Source organism: Saccopteryx leptura, chromosome 3 (assembly GCF_036850995.1).
Source record: "Saccopteryx leptura isolate mSacLep1 chromosome 3, mSacLep1_pri_phased_curated, whole genome shotgun sequence".
Lineage (NCBI taxonomy): Eukaryota > Metazoa > Chordata > Mammalia > Chiroptera > Emballonuridae > Saccopteryx > Saccopteryx leptura.
The window spans coordinates 341,285,144-341,305,409 of NC_089505.1; positions in this window are offsets into that span (position 1 = coordinate 341,285,144).

Sequence of the window (20,266 nt, forward strand, 5' to 3'; positions counted from 1 at the left end):
AGACCTCCTTCCTATAGAGGCCGTACCAGTGGCCACTGCCTGAGTGGCAGCTCCAGCTGCCTCCGAGAGAAGGACACGGTTCCTCTCTGGGGCCTCCAGAGAGAGACCGCCTGCTGCCGCCCTCTGTTACCCCTGGAGGTCCCAGGTCAGACTCTGACCTCCAGAACTCTAAGTGCATAAATCTGTGTTTGTTTAAGCCACTCTAAAAAATAAGGTTTATTTTTAAAAAGTGGCTTAAGTAATTGAGATATTTGTTGCCCCTCATTCCAGGTGTCTGGGGCGGAGGCTATCGGGGACAAGTGGCTGCAGATACCGCTGGGGACCCAGATGCCTCCCATATTTTTTTGCCTGTCTTCCCTCACGTTACAAAAATGATTGCAACTCTTCTAGCAGCCGTTGTCAGGCACACCCAAGTCCAGTAAAGATGAACGTACTCCTTTCTACGCATGTCTTTTTAAGAGGGTGAGAAACTTCCTCAAAGACTTCCCCTTTGTTTCCCATTGGCTGGGGTTGAATCACCGGCCCATGGTCTCACTGCGCGGAAGGCTGGGGAGAAGGAGGGGATGGCATTTACCTGGGCCAGACGCTGGCACTTCTAGGGCCCCGTGGCTTTGCTCACTTCCCTCCCACTCTCTCCAACCAGTGAACTTGGCCCCATCCTCTCTCGTCTGGCTGGTTCTCCCTTGCTCCACCTTCTACCCTGAGAGGGTTCAGTGTGTGCACAAACCTTTCTATATCCATTGTTGTTTCTATGTACAGACTCCCTGGCATGCACATCTATCTTAACAGCCAGGATGGGCTTCGGGAATCACACCTCCATCATCACGGGAGCCCCGGGATCTTGCCAAGTCCTGGTGCACGGTTATGCTCCAAGAGGAAACTTGAACAGGAGAAAAAGCTGATGGAGCTTGGGAAGGTCCCAGAAAGGACAAGAAAGCAAAGGGTAGAAAGGTGAGGGAGAGAAGCCACTTTAGTGCAGAAGGGTGTGCGCGACGCTGAAGGACTTCACCATTGAGATAGCAGAAGTGGTCAAGAGCTGTGGTTACAAAGGCCGCCAAGTCCGATGACCTCAGAAAGATAGACCAGGGAATACCACTCTGAAACTCAACAGAGAGAGTCTTACAGTTGAGACGACACAAATAGACTTACAGCACAGAATTCTCACCTTCTTCCTTCAGCATATGATTGAAACTTATCACTTCTAACAGGTTGTTCATAAAAGGCCATAAGCATTTGTAAGGAGTTAAAGGCTACTAAATGGGCAAAATGACTACACTGGTCTGGGCCAGGCCTTGCAGCCTCCAAACACACTCACCCCGTCTCAGTTCTCCAGAGAGCTCCCTGGGCTGGGTGAATCACGGGTCTGAAGCGGGCCTCGTATTCGCCATGCTTCCTGACTCATCAAACTGAAAACCACTTCTGTGGGACAGGGATTCCTGATGGCAGGAGAAAGACTGGCAGGTGCTCCTGGCCCCAGGATCATACGGTCAAATTCAGCAGGACTGACCACCTCGGGCAGAGACGCCCTGGAAGTTCAGGCTCCAACTTTCAGGAGGCTGCTGGCTGCCAGGCCCTGGCATTAGTCAGCACGGTTCCTGCATCTCAGACCCTCGCATCCCTTGATGCTCAGAAGCTACTTATCTGAGGAGTACAGACACTCTCAGAGTCCAGCCCGCTAATTGCACACTTTCAAAGCCATTAATGATCATTTGAGCTGAATTAGGTTAAAATTCCCAGCTGAGGATAGCTTTTCCATTCTCCAAGTTCACCGGAAGCCCAGAAAATAAAACTTAAGAGTAACAGTTGAATCGTGCTTGCCCTGCCGGCATCCCAGCCCCTTAACATTAACCTGGGCTCGTTTTTAGGAGTCTCCAAGCTCCAAACCCAATTAGGCACTTTCTCCCCCTCCAGAGCTTGGGGCTTTCAAAACTATGCTCGCTGCTTCCCCATGGCCCTCGTGGGGAGGGGGTGGGCTTCTCTCCCTGGGGCTTCTTCCAGTAGCTGTTCTCAGATTCACTCTCTGCGAGCCACCACTGCTGCTTCCCTCCCTTCTTCTTCTTCTCTTTCTCCTTCTCCTTCTCCTTCTCCTTCTCCTTCTCCTTCTCCTTCTCCTTCTCCTTCTCCTTCTCCTTCTCCTCCTCCTCCTCCTCCTCCTTCTCCTTCTCCTTCTCCTTCTCCTTCTCCTTCTCCTTCTCCTTCTCTTTCTCCTTCTCCTTCTCCTTCTTCTTTTTAGATTTTTAAAAATTGATTTTAGAGAGAGGAAAGAGAGAGGGGGGGGGGTGTGGAGTGGGAAGCATCAACTCCTAGTAGTTGCTTCTCATATGTGCCTTGACCGGGCAAGCCCGGGTTTTGAACCAGCGACCTCAGCATTTCAAGTCAACACTTTATCCACTTTGCAACCACAGGTCAGGCTCCCCTTCTTTCTTTTTGAGCAGAAGTTTCCCTTTTCTCCCGCCAGAGGGCTAAGACCATCCTCAATAGCTTTCCTCCTTTTCTCCTCACCTTATTTCCACCTATGGCCCTTCTCCTTTGTGAGGTTGATGTGCTAAATTTTCTGTTCTTAAGAAACCAAAACAAGTGCTTCTCTACGATTGCCTTCTTTCTCTCCATTTCCACCCCAAACACCACTATGAAGTAATGGTTGACTTGCCCTTCCCCTCCTAGCTTCTGACTCACTCCCAGCCCCCCACTGAAATGGCTCTTTCGAGAGTACCAGTGACCTCCTAATCACCAAAGTCTAAAGCCATTTCCTGGGCCTTGTTCTTCTTTCCACCCTCACAATCTCCAGCCTGTCGTTGAGTCTCCATTCCCTGACTCTTCCTCTTCTTGGGAGCCTTAGCATTGCTTCTGCACCTAGTCAGACATCCACTCTGCAGTCTGCACCTTCTTGTTTGAATGAGAGCACCTTGCTTCAACAGCTCTGCTCACCTTCTGGGCTCAGCCTGCCCCCTGATGTGCAGGGCTGGTAGCAATGTGGGCCCAGAGACCTGCCTGCAACATTTACAATCGCTTGACCCTCGCGCCTTACACTTCAGTCACATCCAGACTTTTGCAGCTGTCTCGTTGGTCTCCATGCATTTGTATGGGCAGTTTCCTCTGTCCAAAATGCCCACCTGCTTCATCCCACCCCTCCCCCAGGCTAGAGGCTCCACACAGTCTCCTGGAGACAGCTGTGCTCCTGAGCTTTCCCTATGAGCTCCGTGGCCACCCTGCGGACTTGGGAGTTGCTGGCCTCCACAATCAGCTGAGTCAGTTCCTTAAAACAAACCTCTTTGTATCTCTATACACACACACACACACACACACACACACACACACACACACACACACACACACACACACACACACATACACACACACGGGCCTGTTTCTCTGGAGAACCCTGACCAATACACCGGTCCTACCTCCTAACTCAGCTTCCTGCCCCGATTTTCACTGCCCTCCAGCCGCTCCGGTGATGCTCACTGATCTTTGTTTGGTAATGTTAATTTGCTGGCAACATTCTTTGGATTCTTATTGTTTACTGATTGATAGCTATGTCTTCCAAACATCAGATCCATAATGCTTGACATGACATGATCTTTCACGGTCCCATCTATACAATTATTCTTTTCTGTTGTTCTTTATATCAACCCTTCTCATAGAAATTTGCATTTTCTCAGGCATCCATGAATTTTAAGATAAAAGCCCTAGCAGTTTTATTATGGGCCTCAATCGAAAAGTGAAGAACAATGTTGTGGATGTGTTTGTAGGTTTGTCTAATTCCCTGACACCACACAGGCTGGTGCTCTTGACTTGGACGCTCAGTGTCTAAGATGGAGAGTCCACGCAAGATTGGGAGGCATGACAGATCTTACATTTCTCTTGGGTCACCACTGTGGAGACTCCTTCATGCCATCTGCCTCTTCCACTGTGGATGGAGTGAGGGCTGCGGATGTCTGTCATTTGCCCCATCGCTGGGGGTGGGGAGTGTGAGAGTGAAGGGGAAAGAGGGGAAGGGACCATCTAAGTTTTCTTTTTTTTTTTTAAATAATTTAATTTTTTTAATGGGGTGACATCAATAAATCAGGATACATATATTCAAAGATAACAAGTCCAGGTTATCTTGTCGTTCAATTATGTTGCATACCCATCACCCAAAGTCAGATTGTCCTCTGTCACCTTCTATCTAGTTTTCTTTGTGCCCCTCCCCCTCCCCCTTTCCCTCTCCCTTTCCCCCCACCCCCACGTAACCACCACACTCTTATCAATGTCTCTTAGTTTCACTTTTATGTCCCACCTATGTATGGAATAATGCAGTTCTGATTTACTTATTTTTTTCTGATTTACTTATTTCACTTCGTATCATGTTATCAAGATCCCACCATTTTGCTGTAAATGATCCGATGTCATCATTTCTTATGACTGAGTAGTATTCCATAGTGTATATGTGCCACATCTTCTTTATCCAGTCATCTATTGACGGGCTTTTTGGTTGTTTCCATGTCCTGGCCACTGTGAACAATGCTGCAATGAACATGGGGCTGCATGTGTCTTTACGTATCAATGTTTCTGAGTTTTGGGGGTATATACCCAGTAGAGGGATTGCTGGGTCATAAGGTAGTTCTATTTTCAGTTTTTTGAGGAACCACCATACTTTCTTCCATAATGGTTGTACTACTTTACATTCCCACCAACAGTGTATGAGGGTTCCTTTTTCTCCACAGCCTCTCCAACATTTGCTACTACCTGTCTTGTTAATAATAGCTAATCTAACAGGTGTGAGGTGGTATCTCATTGCAGTTTTGATTTGCATTTCTCTAATAACTAAAGAAGATGAGCATCTTTTCATATATCTGTTGGCCATTTGTATTTCTTCTTGGGAGAAGTGTCTGTTCATGTCCTCTTCCCATTTTTTTATTGGATTGTTTGTTTGTTTGTTGTTGAGTTTTATGAGTTCTTTGTATATTTTGGATATTAGGCCCTTATCTGAGCTGTTGTTTGAAAATATCATTTCCCATTTAGTTGGCTTTCTGTTTATTTTGTTATCAGTTTCTCTTGCTGAGCAAAAACTTCTTAGTCTGATGTAGTCCCATTCATTAATTTTTGCCTTCACTTCTCTTGCCTTTGGAGTCAAATTCATAAAATGCTCTTTAAAACCCAGGTCCATGAGTTGAGTACCTATGTCTTCTTCTATGTACTTTTTTTTTTCTTTTCTTTTCTTTTGTTTTTCTGAAGCTGGAAACGGGGTGAGACAGTCAGACAGACTCCCGCATGCACCCGACCGGGATCCACCCGGCTCGCCCACCAGGGGCGACGCTCTGCCCACCAGGGGGCGATGCTCTGCCCCTCCCAGGCTCTGCTGCGACCAGAGCCACTCTAGCGCCTGGGGCAGAGGCCAAGGAGCCATCCCCAGCGCCCGGGCCATCCTTGCTCCAATGGAGCCTTGGCTGCGGAAGGGGAAGAGAGAGACAGAGAGGAAGGAGGGGGTGGAGGTGGAGAAGCAAATGGGCGCTTCTCCTATGTGCCCTGGCCGGGAATCGAACCCGGGTCCCCCACACGCCAGGCCGACGCTCTACCGCTGAGCCAACTGGCCAGGGCCTCTTCTATGTACTTAATTGTTTCAGGTCTTATGTTTAAATCTTTGATCCATTTTGAGTTAATTTTAGTACAGGGGGACAAACTGTAGTCCAGTTTCATTATTTTGCATGTGGCTTTCCAGTTTTCCCAGCACCATTTATTGAAGAGGCTTTCTTTTCTCCATTGTGTGTTGTTGGCCCCCTTATCAAAAATTATTTGACTATATATATGTGGTTTTATGTCTGGACTTTCTATTCTATTCCATTGGTCTGAGTGTCTATTTTTCTGCCATACCATGCTGTTTTGATTGTCGTGGCCCTATAATATAGTTTGAAGTCAGGTATTGTAATGCCCCCAGCTTCATTCCTTTTCTTTAGGATTGCTTTGGCTATTCAGGGTTTTTTATAGTTCCATATAAATCTGATGATTTTTTGCTCCATTTCTTTAAAAAATGTTATTGGAATTTTGATGGGAATTGCATTAAATTTGTATATTGCTTTGGGTAATATGGCCATCTTGATTATATTTATTCTTCCTAACCAAGAACAAGGTATATTCTTCCATCTCATTATATCTTTTTCAATTTCCCTTAACAATGGTTTATAGTTTTCATTATATAAGTCCTTTACATTCTTTGTTATGTTTATTCCTAAGTAATTTATTTTTTTTGTTGCAATCGTGAAGGGGATTATTCTTTTGAGTTCGTTCTCAATTGTTTCATTGTTGGCATATAGAAAGGTTATTGACTTCTGTATGTTAATTTTGTATCCTACGAACTTACTGGATTGGCTTATTCTTTCTAGTAGTCTTTTTGTGGATTCTTTGGGGTTTTCGATGTATAGGATCATATCATCTGCAAAAAGTGATACCTTTACTTCTTCTTTTCTGATATGGATGCCTTTTATTTCTTTGTCTTGTCTGATTGCTCTGGCTAGAACCTCTAGTACCACATTAAATAAGAGTGGAGAGAGTGGACAACCCTGTCTTGTTCCTGATTTAAGGGGGAAAGCCTTCAGTTTAGTGCCATTTAATATGATGTTAGCTGATGGTTTATCATATATGGCCTTTATCATGTTGAGATATTTTCCTTCTATACCCATTTTGTTAAGAGTCTTAAACATAAAATTGTGTTGTATTTTATCAAAAGCCTTTTCTACATCTATTGATAAGATCATGTGGTTTTTGTTCTTTGTTTGGTTGATATGGTGTATTACGTTAACCGTTTTACGTATGTTGAACCATCCTTGAGATTCTGGGATGAATCCCACTTGATCATGATGTATTATTTTTTAATATGTTGTTGTATTCGATTTGCTAGTATTTTGTTTAGTATTTTAGCATCTGTATTCATTAGAGATATTGGTCTGTAGTTTTCTTTTATTGTGCCATCCTTGCCTGGTTTTGGTATGAGGGTTATGTTGGCCTCATAAAATGTGTTTGGAAGTATTGCTTCTTCTTCAATTTTTTGGAAGACTTTGAGTAGAATAGGAACCAAGTCTTCTTTGAATGTTTGATAAAATTCGCTGGTATAGCTGTCAGGGCCTGGACTTTTATTTTTGGGAAGGTTTTTAATGGTTTTTTCTATTTCTTCTCTACTAATAGGTCTGTTTAGGCTTTCTGCTTCTTCTTGACTCAGTCTAGGAAGGTTGTATTGTTCTAGGAATTTATCCATTTCTTCTAGGTTGTTGAATTTAGTGGCATAAAGTTTTTCATAGTATTCTACAATAATTCTTTGTATATCTACGGTGTCCGTGGTGATTTCTCCTCTTTCATTTTGGATTTTGTTTATACGAGTTCTTTCTCTTTTTTCCTTGGTAAGTCTTGCCAAGGGTTTGTCAATTTTGTTGATCTTTTCAAAGAACCAGCTCATTGTTCTATTAATTTTTTCTATAGTTTTTCTGTTCTCTATTTCATTTATTTCTACTCTGATTTTTATTATCTCTTTCTTTGGCTGGTTTTGGGTTGTCTTTGTTCCTCTTTTTCTAGTTCCTTAAGGTGTGAAGTTAAGTGGTTCACTTGGGCTCTCTCTTGTTTGTTCATATAGGCCTGAAGTGATATAAACTTCTCTATTATCACTGCTTTTGCTGCATCCCATAGATTCTGATATGTCGTATTGTCATTTTCATTAGTCTGTATATATCTTTTGATCTCTGCACTTATTTTTTCTTTGACTCATTTATTTTTTAAAAGTATGTTGTTTAGTTTCCACATTTTTGTGGGATTTTTTTCCTCTTTTTTGCAGTTGAATTCTAGTTTCAAGGCTTTATGATCAGAAAATATGCTTGGTACAACTTTGATTTTTCTGAATTTGCTGATGTTGTTTTTGTGGCCCAACATATGGTCAATTCTTGAGAATGATCCATGAACACTGGAGAAAAATGTATACTCAGTCACTTTGGGATGAAATGTCCTGTAGATGTCTATCATATCCAGGTGCTCTAGTGTTTTGTTTAAGGCCACTATATCTTTGTTGATTCTCTGTTTGGATGACCGATCTAGAGCCGTCAGCAGTGTATTGAGGTCTCCAAGTATGATTGTATTTATGTCAGTTTTTGTTTTAAGGTCAATAAGTAGCTGTCTTATATATTTTGGTGCTCCTTGGTTTGGTGCATATATATTAAGAATTGGTATGTCTTCTTGATTCAGTGTCCCCTTAGCCATTATGAAATGGCCATTTTTGTCTCTGAGTACTTTTGCTGTCTTGTAGTCAGCATTATCAGATATGAATATTGCTACGCCTGCTTTTTTTTGGATGTTATTTGCTTGGAGTATTGTTTTCCAGTCTTTCACTTTGAATTTGTTTTTATCCTTGTTACTTAGATGAGTTTCCTGTAGGCAGCATACAGTTGGATTTTCTTTTTTAATCCATTCTGCTACTCTGTGCCTTTTTATTGGTGAGTTTAATTCATTTACATTTATTGTAATTATTGACACTTGTGAGTTCCCTATTGCCATTTTATAGATTGCTTTCTGTTAGTTTTGTGTCTTGTTTGATCCTTCTCTTTTGTTTTTCTATCTTTTGTTTTTATTTGGTTGTATTCCATACATCTTTCCTCTGTTGCTATCTTTGTTATCTCATGTGCTTCTGTGGTGGTTTTTTCAATGGTGGTTACCTTTAAGTAATGAAAAGGCTTCCTACACTGTTCATTGTAGCGCACTATTTTGTGAGTACTTTTGCACTCCATCGTCCTTTGCTACTGTTAATCTCATCCTCTCCCCCCCTTTCTTTTTGTTGTTGTCAGTTTAAATTTGGTTTTATTGTGTTCTTCTTGGAGCTTTTATTTGTGGCTTTGTTTTTTTTTTTGTTCTTTGTATCTGATTGGAGAACCCCCTTTAGTAATTCCTGGAGTGGGGGTTTTCTGATGATAAATTCCCTCATCTTTTCTGTATCTGTGAATGTTTTTATTTCTCCTTCATATTTGAAGGATAGCTTTGATGGGTATAGTATTCGTGGCTGAAAGTTCCTCTCTTTCAGGACTTTAAATATTGGGGTCCACTCTCTTCTAGCTTGTAGAGTTTCTGCTGAGAAATATGATGATAATCTAATGGGCCTTCCTTTATATGTTGTATTCTTCTTTTCCCTGGCTGCCTTGAGAATTTTTTCTTTGCCATTGGTTTGTGCCAATTTCATTATGATGTGCCTTGGAGTAGGTTTGTTGGGGTTAAGAAAACTCAGAGTTCTGTTTGCTTCTTGAACTTGAGGCTTTAGTTCTTTCCACAGGCTTGGGAAGTTCTCATCTATTATTTGTTTGAGTATGTTCTCCATTCCATTTTCTCTCTCTTCTCCCTCTGATATACCTATTATTCTTATGTTATTCTTTTTGATGGAGTCAGATAATTCTTGTAGGGCTATCTCATTTTTTTTAATTTTTGAGTCTCTTTCTTCTTCTTTCTGTTGTGCCTCAAGTTGCTTGTCTTCTATTTCACTAATCCTCTCTTCTATCTGACCTGTTCTATTAGCTAAGCTTGTTACCTTGTTTTTCAGCTCGTGAATTGAGTTTTTCATCTCTGTTTGATTTGTTTTTATAGTTTCAATTTCCTTAGAAATATATTCTTTGTGTTCATTGAGTTGTGTTCTGAGCTCCCTAAATTGCCTTTCTGTGTTTTTTTTGTATATCTCAGAGGATTTTTAGGATTTCTATCTTGAATTCTCTGTCATTTAGCTCCAAGGTTTCCAATATATTAAATTTTTTCTCCATAGATTTTTCCTCATCTAGCTGTGTTACCTCTCTTTCTTTTGTATCCATGATATTCGATTTTCTCTTCCTTAATGGCATCTGAGGGTGGTTTTGTTGATAGTATTAATGAGATTTAATAAAGAATAAAAAGTTAAAAAAATAAAAAATCGGAAAGGGTTGTTTTTTTTTAAAAAATTAATAATGAAATAAAGAAAAATAAAAATTTTTAAAAAAAGGAAATTATTCTCACCCTCCTTTTTTCCTGTTCTTGAGAAAATCTTGTGGTGAACTGTGAATTATATTGTATTAAATAGAACAAACAATACCTGTAATGGAGGGCCTGAATTGGGGAAAAGTAATAAAGGGGCAAAAAAAAAAAAAAAAAAAAAAAAGAAAGAAAAAAGAAGGGTGTATGGACCCACAAAGAGCAAATAGGGAAAAAATTTGGGTCAATAATAAAATGATTTGCTTTTAGGTGTTGGTTGACTAAGAGTTATGATGAGAGGAATAAGAGGGAAACAGGAAAATGGGGGGACAAATTAAAAAATTACTATTGTATTTAGTGGAACAAGAACTAGATAAAATGGAGAGCCAGGAATGGGAGCACTGCTAGTGAGTTAAAAAGGTGAAGTAAAAACCCCCAAAATGCCACTAACATAAGTTTGAGTCCCAGATAAGATAATTTGTTCGTTATTGAGGTTTGAATGAGAGGAGACATAAAGGAGAAAGGAAGAAACTAATATAGAGGGAGAAAAGAAAGAGAGAGAGAGAGAAAAAAAAAGAGGGAACCACTAAAAGAAGAAAAAAGAGGAGAGAGAGAGAGAGAGAGAGAGAGAGAGAGTTAAGGGTTTTGGAGTGCAACCCTCATAGAGAGAAAGGAAGAGAAGAGAAAAGATAATGGGAGATGTAACACTTATGGGTAGTGTAGTTCAAGGAGAGGAGAGAGTAAGACCGGCAGAGAGTTAATCGACCAAATTGGAGGAGGAAAAAAAAAATATCAAGAATGAAGATAAGAGAAACAAACGAACAAATATAATAAAATGGGATAGGTTATAAAGTCTGCGGGTTATTCTTGATTTTGAGAGGTTATCTTCTTGCTTTTTCTTTTCTCTCTCTCTTCCTGGTCGGTGACTCTGTACCCTGGGTTCTGCCCCTTTGGCATGCTCAGGTAGAGGTTTGCAGTTGATAAGTCTCTATGGCGATGTCATGTATTGTGCTTTAGTTTCATTGGCAGTCGAGACTCATTAGCATTTATAGGCTCCGCCAGTGAGAGAGTCTGTGTTCCTGGAGCCTTTCTTCTAGTCTTTCCTTCTCAATTAGTAGTGTGATAATACAGCTATGGGGTTGCTGCTGCCTCTGCCTGGACAGTAAGAGGCTCAAAGAGCTGGCCACTCCCCACTCTATTCCCACTCAGCACAGGGCTCTGGGTAAGGCTCAATCAGTCAGAGCTGCTAGCATAATCAGGCGGGGCTTCCGCCCACTCAAAGACCTCTGGGTCTGCCACTCTGTCTGGTAACACGGGTGGGTGCCCACTCCCAGGGCGCTTGGAGGAAACTCTCGCTCACTATCTGTGCACGCAGACCAGGATATCAGGCCGGCAGTCTCACACTCTGAGTGAAACCCCCACCCCCATGGAAAACTTCCAGCGTTGGAATTGGCTCTCGCTCCGTCCCCATGCACAGCTTTTGCAAGGCGCTGGGGCGGCCCGAGATTCCGCTTTTGGCCCACACAAAGGCCCCTGACTCTGCCCCTCTGTGGGATAACATGGGCGCGCACTGCCGAGGCACTCGGAGGAATCTCTCACTCACTATCTGTGCACGCAGACCAGGATATCAGGCCGGAAGTCTCACCCTCTGAGTGAAACCCCCACCTGCACGGAAAAGTTCCAGCATTGGAATTAGTTCTCGGTCCCTCCCCGTGCGCGGCTTTTTAAGGGCGCTGGGGCGGTCCGGAGATTCCGCTTTCGGCCCACACAAAGGCCTCTGACTCTGCCTCTCTGTGGGGTAACACGGGCGCCCACTCCCGGGGCTTTGGAAGGAATCTCTCGTCCACTATCTGCGCGCACTGACCAGGGGATCAGGGAAAATGGCTGCCCCACTTGTCTTTCTTTGTCTGGGTTTGGCGCGAGTGTTAGCTTGTATTGCCCGGGTTGCCACAGGAACAGTTTTTCCTCGGCTTGGGTCTCCGTGCCACAGCCTGGTTCGGCCATTTGTGCCGCGGCCTGGATCTATTCACCCCCTTTACCCACCTTAGTTTCTATATTCTCAGTTCCCAGTGAAAGCCGCCCTGTTTAAGTTAGTGAGGAAGGCGGAGCATTTCTTACTCCCTATTTCCTTCGGGGTTTGATTATATATTTAGCCAATTTTTCGCTCGACCATACCTTTGGGTGTATTGCGAAACATCTGGAGGCTCCAAGGGTAGGTTTTTCTGTTTCTGGTTGAAGATCTTGTTGAGTTTTGGGGGAGATTTATCGGTATCGCTTCCTACCCCGCCATTACTCTGACGTCATTCCCCTAAGTTTTCATAATTCACTCCTCACATTTAAGAATATCTTACTTCATTATTTTCTAGAACATCTATTTTGAGGAAAATACCAGAAAGAAATATGCAGTTCCTTTGCATCAGTTATTCCCTTTGACAATATTAAATGACTTAGTCACTTTGCTGGTGAAATAAAGCGGTTGATTCACGGTGATGTGACTCTCCTGTCATTCTGGTTCCTCTTTCCCCGTCCTATATCAAGACTGACAGCCCTTGGGAAGGACAGCTTTGCCCGCAAAGAAAAGCCTGAGAAGAACCTGTAAGTAAACTTTCAGATTAATCTTATTTTCCATTTGCCTTCTTTTCAATTAAAAGTTAAATATGAGTAAATTGGAATAAACAACTGAGACCAGGGGATATTTAATCCTTCTCCCCTCCCCTTGTCGGCTTGCCTACACGTAGAAACGTCAGAAAGTCTTTGTTAATGCCGGCCCGAGGGACCTGCATACCCTCCTTTCAGGGAAGACCTTGGCACGAATACCCTCTTAAGAGCAGCTTGTGTAGACGCAAGCCTCTCCCCAACCTGTGAGGAATTGATGCGGGCTGGCCAAGCCTAGGGCAGTGGAGAGGAGCAGGGCTGGCCCGGCTGCTTGCCTCAGTGCCCTGCGCTGCTGCCGGGACTGAATTGTTCCATAAACGCTCCTCTGTTTGCTTGGTAGCTTTCATTAATCTTGCCTTTCTTGTGCGAAGGTTGCTTTCACAGAGGAAGGCATTTACTGGCTTTCCCAAGGCAAGAATCATTAAAACAGCGTTATGAGGGATTCACTCCACCTCCAACCCCTGCCTGAGCTGTTTGGCAGGCTAAGAGAACAGTATGTTCAGAACCGAATGAGAAGTTTGCTACCAAAAAGAGAAAAGGACAAGAAGCACTTTATTCTTCTTTTGTCCTACTTACAGACGCGGGGCTGCTGTAAATTGCCACCCCTGGGCCAGCTCTGCTGCTCTTCGTATTTCAGAGACTGCTGGGCAGCAGGACCTTAGAACCGGGCTAGCGCAAGGGAGCTGTGGTCAAGGAAGGTGAAGTGAGCGGTGACCCATCCAAAGTCACACCCCTGTCCTGGATGAAGGCAGGCTAGACCGCAGGTCGCCCGACTCCCTGCCCATGCTCTTTTTCCGCCTCACTCTGCCCTTTGTCCACATTTCCTCTAAAATGAGTCTCCCTTCAAGCGCTGAAGACAGTGAGAGAGGCTGATGGGTTCAGATGAGGTTCCTGCAGAAGGGTCAGCTGAGCAGGGTGTAGGTGCACCAGAAAGACAAGGGATTGTCCGTCTGGGTTTACTTCCCCCAGGCTGTCTGCAGACTGTGTCCCGGCTGTTAAGCATAAGCCATTGGCTTCTGCAGGGGGAGCAGAGTCAGATGAGTTGGTCTCATTTAATGGAAGTTCGGGATGTCAGACAGGTGAGTACTACACAAGCGGGGACGGAGGGAGCATTGCGACAGCTCCCAGGGTCTTCATCTCCGGGTCCTTCACAGAAGCAGGCCACGCCGGTTTCTCCTGCACTTGCAACCACAGGGAGCCCCTGGGTTCTGCTGGCCCACACTGAACAGCACCAGCGAAGTGCATCTTCAGTATCCGCCAGTCTAGAAGGCTCCCAGGGCGGGCCGTTCGTTCAGAGGTTCTTAGTATTATTTCACGGCCCTGTGTGCTGGCTGCTCACGGGCCTTCTGTGGGCAGCAAAGACGTGTTCTTTGTACCTTGAGAGTTGATCTGGGCTCAAAGGACAGTGCTCAGGAATGCTGACCTGCTTGACTCTCTAACAAAGTGAGTGAACGGCGGTTTTGGGGGTGGGCATGGCGGCTGGGAGCCCATGCTCTTCGTATCAGGGCTTCGGTGCTGTCACTAGTATTTAATACCCCCCAGGGAAAACACTCAAATCCACTGTGTGTGCACCTCACAGCTGCTGTCTGCCAGCACGCGCAGGCTTGATGGAGAAGCTTGGCCACTTCTGTTTCCCATGGCAACAGCTCAGCACTGCGTGAAAGCAGATAAGTGTGGGCTCAGGCCGGATACACAGACTGCATGGCTCCGGCGTGGCCCGGGGCGCCTCAGCCCCGGCCTGTCCCTTTCCTTGTTTCCGTGCACTCGGCCACACAAAACCTGCTTTAACCCACTCGAGAGAACCGAAGCCCAGCTTGTGAAACTCTCCTGTGGGCTCCAGCTTCAGTTCCTCCGACGGGGGACGGTGCAAACTGCGGGTCAGGGATCAGGGAGGAAAGTGGCGGTGACTCCTGGGATTTGCTGTTGGTGAAAGCAAGGAGAAGGTCCTTGATTCATAGGAGACAAGGGTGTTGAATCAGGATATCAACATTACTGACAATGAAGGCAAAATAAAAAATAAATAGCAGGTTAAAGGGATCAGGTTAGCCTTTTAGAAGCTGCTGGAAGAAGCGATAGGGTGGGGCTGAGTCCAGTAGCACAAGGGAAAGGAATAAAATGGAGTTAAAGTTCTTTGGGCAAAAATAAATATTCTCAAGGCACAGAAAACCTTTATGCATGAGACTGGAAATTGGCCTATAGCATGATTTTCAGATGTCCCGGGAGATCAAAAGAGAAAGAGGTAAATCAGATGAGCAGAGGAGGAGAAGAAAGATAGGGAGAAGGGGGCGGAGCAGAGAGAAGGGAGGGATGTAAGGACTCCCAGAGGCCAAGGGTCACAAACTGGCCACCAGTGGACAAAACCAGCCAGAGTGTTTAAAAATAGTTTGAGCCCACCAAAAAAAAAAAAAAAAAAAATCAGATGTCACTCAAAGAAGTCTAGATTTCTGGCTTCTCTTGAAAAAAAAAAATCAACTATACAACTTTGTCTCTACACAGCCTAGAAGAAAATGTGCTGGCTGGTGGGGGGGGGGGCACTGCTCCTAGAGCTTAAACTGGGCAGAGGGGATCCACTGCCCATCACCTCAAACTTCTCTCCCCCAGCCGTTTCTGCATCTCCTGATCCCCTTCATTCTCTAAGGTGTCTGTGGGACTCCTGTCGGCTGTGGAAATGCTGAGTGCTGCCACACTGCTCTGATTTTCCAACACAGGGAGAGCCCGACCCTGACCCCAGCTCCACAGAGTTGGGCCAACTCTGCGTGCACCTCTCACGCCCCGACCCTGCGACAGATGGCTCCATTAAGAAGGAGGGCCTGCAGCCAGGATCTGAGGCAGGATGGACTTGTCCCCGGAATGGAGGCCTGCAGTCAGCTCTGGAGGGTTCGGGGACTGTGCTGGCAGAGGAAGTGGGCGACCCCCAGTGCAGATGACGAGGAAGGGGGAGTGGGCACCGGCATTGTTGAACCCGCATCTCAGTATGCATTCATGGGCGACATTCTGAGAATGTGTTTCAACCAAATTTGGAAGCTACTCTTTGAAGATCATGTTAAAAAGGATCTGAGAAGCTGCCCATCTTGAATCTTCAGTGTCACTGAACCATAGATTAGAATTGTGGCTCTTGTACTTATTCTGTGTGACCTTAGGCAAGTTAGTTAACCTCTCTGAGACTCTCTTTATGTAAAATATTTAGATATAATACAGAGCTTTTGTGAAGATCAAGAATAAGGTACATCAGGTGCTAACACAGTGGCCAGGCACTTGGTTAACATCTTGATAACTGTTTACTATTATTACTCTTTAATTAATTCTTGGATAGAGGCATAGGCTAGACGTTATTTCCTTCTCTAATTATGCATTTTGTTGTACCTGATGGCGTATTTGGTGTATGGGACATATAGCTCCATTTTGCTCAATATCCTGGTTAAATATTTTTAAAGGGGGTTTTATGAAAAGTCAGAGATGAGATGATGATGTATTAGGAAATGTGTCACTGAGTAGTGGAAAAATGGGGCTCACCCCCGCTCTGCCTCCAATGCCAGAATGGCTCAGCGAGCCCCTTAACCTCTTCGGATTTTCACTTCCTCCTCTGTGGAAAGCAGCCGGCGAGGTGTCAGCCATCTGGAGCGGTGCTGTTCAGTACACAGACACTAGCCACGCGTGACCATTTACCTTTAAAGTAATTAAAACTAAGGGGAGTTAAAAACTCAACCCCTCATTGCACTGGCCCTCTTTCAGGTGCTCAGTCGTCACGTGTAGCTAGCGCCAACCATATTGGACAGCACAGACACAGGACGTCTCCGTCGTCATGGAAAGTGGTATCTGTGAGGACCAGAGCTTGCAGCCATGTCTGGTCCTTAGGAGGGCCGTGCCGGCCCCACCTGGCAACTTGTTCAGAATGTGAAGTCTCAGATGCCATTCAAGACCTTTGGAATCAAAATTGGCATTTGACAAGATTCCCTCAGTGGCTACGTACTCAAGTTTAAGGAGCTCTGTTCTCTAAGATTTCTTCCAGCTCTGAAAATAAAATTTAGGAACCTGAGTATCTGTTTAAAAAGGTCTTTGAGAAAAAAAAGAACAACTTTCTTGCCCAAATCCTGATTCACGAATTTGCCAAAGAGGAAAGAATTGGAGCTGCCTAAAAAGAGCTAACAGTCATACTGGCTGGTGGGTTGGATTGTCAACCCACAGTGTGGAGGTTGCTGCTTCGATCCCAGGTTGGGACACATACAGGGACAGCTCAATGTTCTTGTCTCTCTGTATCTCTCTCCCTGCCTTTCTCTAAAAGAAAGGGAGGGAGGGAGGGAGGGAAAGAGAGGGAGGGAGGGAGGGAGGGAAAGAGAGGGATGGAGGGAGGGAGGGAGGGAAAGGAAGGAAGGAAAGAAAGAAGGAAGGAAGGAAGGGAGGGAGGGAGGGAGGGAGGGAGGGAGGGAGGGAGGGAGGGAGGGAAGGAGGGAGGGAGGAGGGAGGGAGGAAGGAAGGAAGGAAGGAAGGAAGGAAGGAAGGAAGGAAGGAAGGAAGGAAGGAAGGAAGGAAGGAAGGAAGGAAGGAAGAGAAAGAAAGAAAGAAAGAAAGAAAGAAAGAAAGAAAGAAAGAAAGAAAGAAAGAAAGAAAGAGAAAGAAAGAAAGAGAAAGAAAGAAAGAAAGAAAGAAAGAAAGAAAGAAAGAAAGAAAGAAAGAAAGAAAGAAAGAAAGAAAGAAAGAAAGAAAGAAAGAAAGAAAGCTAACGATCAGCAGAATGGCTGCACCTCCACAAGAGGAAGAAGAAAGAAACCGGCAGTCACCTGAGGGCGACGTGTAAAATATCAGCACCGGGAAGGTGGTGCGAGCTAGTGCCTGTCCCTCAGCCTCTTGTCAACTTGGGGCATTCGGTCTTTGCGTAAAGATCTTCGGAGAAGAGAAGGTCTCAATTTTCTGTGGCAGCAAATGGATTGCATTCATTGAGCACCTTCTCACCAGGGCATCTGAAGGTGCTTGCTCACCCTCCCCACGTTAAACCTCCACAGACAGGATGCTCAGGCAGGTCTTTTATTCGAGTAGGAAAAATGAGAAACAGATTGGAGAAGAAATCAAGGCCACACTCAACAGTGACAAGAAAGGCAAACTGGAACATCAGCCTCTGGGCTCAGGATCCAAAGCTCTCCTTGGCGACTTGAGCTATAAAATAAGAGGGATTGTATTCAGTCTTCTCACTGTGGAAGGTTTTGGTGTCTTTTGGTGACATGCTGTTTTCAGCACAGAAACAAAGGGGATAATATTAGATCCGTTGTTTGTTAAGAAAACATGTGCCTCTTACAGGACAAAATTGCAGTCATATATCTTATTTAATTGATATTAGGTTTTATTGCTGAATGTTAAATTTTTATTGTGTCCATAAATCTGTTTCTTACTTTCAGAGAAGTATCTGTATTAAGAACAAACTGTACAGGAGAAGAAAAATTAAATCCAAAGTGTACATTATTAGTTTTTTAGGAAGCAAGCACAATGGTACTCATAAAGGGTAGTAGAAAAAATAAAACAGCTGGGGCTTCTGATTTGCTTTGGAGAAAAATCTGCTGATTTGGTGCATGTCCGTCCAGAGCCAGCTATTCTGAGGCAGGAGGGAAACGAGCAGGTGGAAGTGGGTTTGTGACACACAGGTCGGTTCTTAAACAGTCACTGGCGGAAAGTGACGTGTGTTTCCGGGAAATACACAGTGAGTGAGCATCCCGTCCCATCCTCTGCAGGAACAGCCTGCCACACATCACTGAGTCGGGGAATCTGGGCCCAACGCAGGGGACAGGGAACTGGCCAGGAGTCAGAGAGATCTGGTCTGAATCCCACTCTGCTGCCTACTCTCCGTGTGATCACTGACACATGTCCGTGAGCACTCTGAGCCTAGTGTCCCCTGTGTGAACCCAAAGGGCACCGGTCTCCAGAGGCTGCAGGGAGATGCTTTGGGTAGAGTGCCTAGGATGCAGTAAGCCATTGATACCTATTAGTGTATCAATTAGTCAGTAACGGTTTGCGGTCAAATCCAAAACCATGATGAACAAAGCACATGGACGTGCCTAGAAGGAGCGGCAGCACCTCCGACCTGCTCTGGTGCTGGTTGTCCTGGCCCCTGACCCTGCCCTCTGCTGACTGCCCAAGTCCTCCTGCGCATGCGCGACGCAAGTCCTGCTTGGATTGGCAATGCTGGAGAAGGCTCAGAGCACAGGGGCCCAGCAGAGAGTTCCAAGGTTGGAGAGGCCTGGGGGTGAGGTCAGAGCACGGGAACACCGCCAGCCTGCAAGCCAACCTCCAGTGCCTCAAGGAAGCGAGCTTGCGGGGAAAAAAGAACTACATGCTTTTGCTGGTCCCCATTCTAATGATCTTTCCAATTCCCTTTTCTCCTGATAAAGTAAGAACATTCTCTTAGAACATCTTAAATCTCTGATAAGGCCAGTCTCACATGGTAATGTTCTTTCTTCAACACTTAATTTTTCCCCATATCTCTTTTCTGTGCTAAGCACAGATTACATGACAGAAGCTGTAAGCCCTCTATAGTATGGCTGGCGAAATGTCCACAGGTTTGTTTCTAGCCTGCCCGTTTCTGCCCTCCACTAACTGCATTCATCATTTCCTCGCCTGGGTGTAAGTCACTGGCTGGGGTAGCATTCAGATACTCCATAAATCCAGCCGCATCAGATCTGATGTGAGAAGAGATTTTTTTTTTAGAGTGTTTTAAAATTGATCAATGTCTTCATTAAAATCCCATACAAATGGTATGTTACTCATTAGATATTTTCATGTCAATCAAGAAAGAAACAGCTCAGATTGATTTTCTATCGTTCCAAATGAACCCAGTTCATCACAGACCTAAATCTGCCTGACTGACAGGGTGGTAGCACCCTAGAGTATCTTTGTTTAAAATATACCACATTGGGGGAAAAGAAAAAGTGAGTGACAAAATATGTTTCTTTCTCTTGTGACAGTCTCAGGAGAGAACGCATTCAGAGCGGAGGGGCAGGATAGGGGAGTCCCCGGGGTTACAGAGCAGACATACAGTACCCTCAACCCAGTGCCACATTTAAGTCCGGAGGCCCTTGGTATGTTTTTTAGCCTGTAAAATTAGAGCAAAAGAAAATAGATGACTATCAAAAAGTGATCTTACACAATGCAGTTTATTGAAACATTAGCCTGTCCCTCAGCCTAGGGTTTGTTTCCACTTTAAAGACCCATGAAACAGTATTGCTGCTTTTATCAAGTAATAATCACTGGCTAACAAAGCAGCACCGAATTCAGGGGTTTGAAATAAAAGAGTGCCTATCAGGGTACAAGTCAGTGATCAGCTGGTGGGCTGGCTGGTCCAGGACGGTCTCATTCCAAGGCTGGCAGTTAGCTGGCTATTGGCTGAGTTGATTCAAGAGACTGGTCATGTGTCCAGTCTCTCGTTATCCAGCAGCCCCGCCTGTATATGGCAGGTTGAATAATGCTCCCCCGCCTCCCCGCAAGGATGTCTGTGTCTGAATGCCCAGAACATGTGAAAATGTCACCTTTCATGGTAAAAAGAATTCTAAATGTGTGCATAAGTTAAGGATTTTGAGATGAGAGATTTTCCAGGATTATCTGGATGGGTCCAGTATAACCAGAGGGGTCCTTATGAAAAGGAGGCAGGAAGATTAGGGTCACAGAGAGAAGATACAAGGACGGA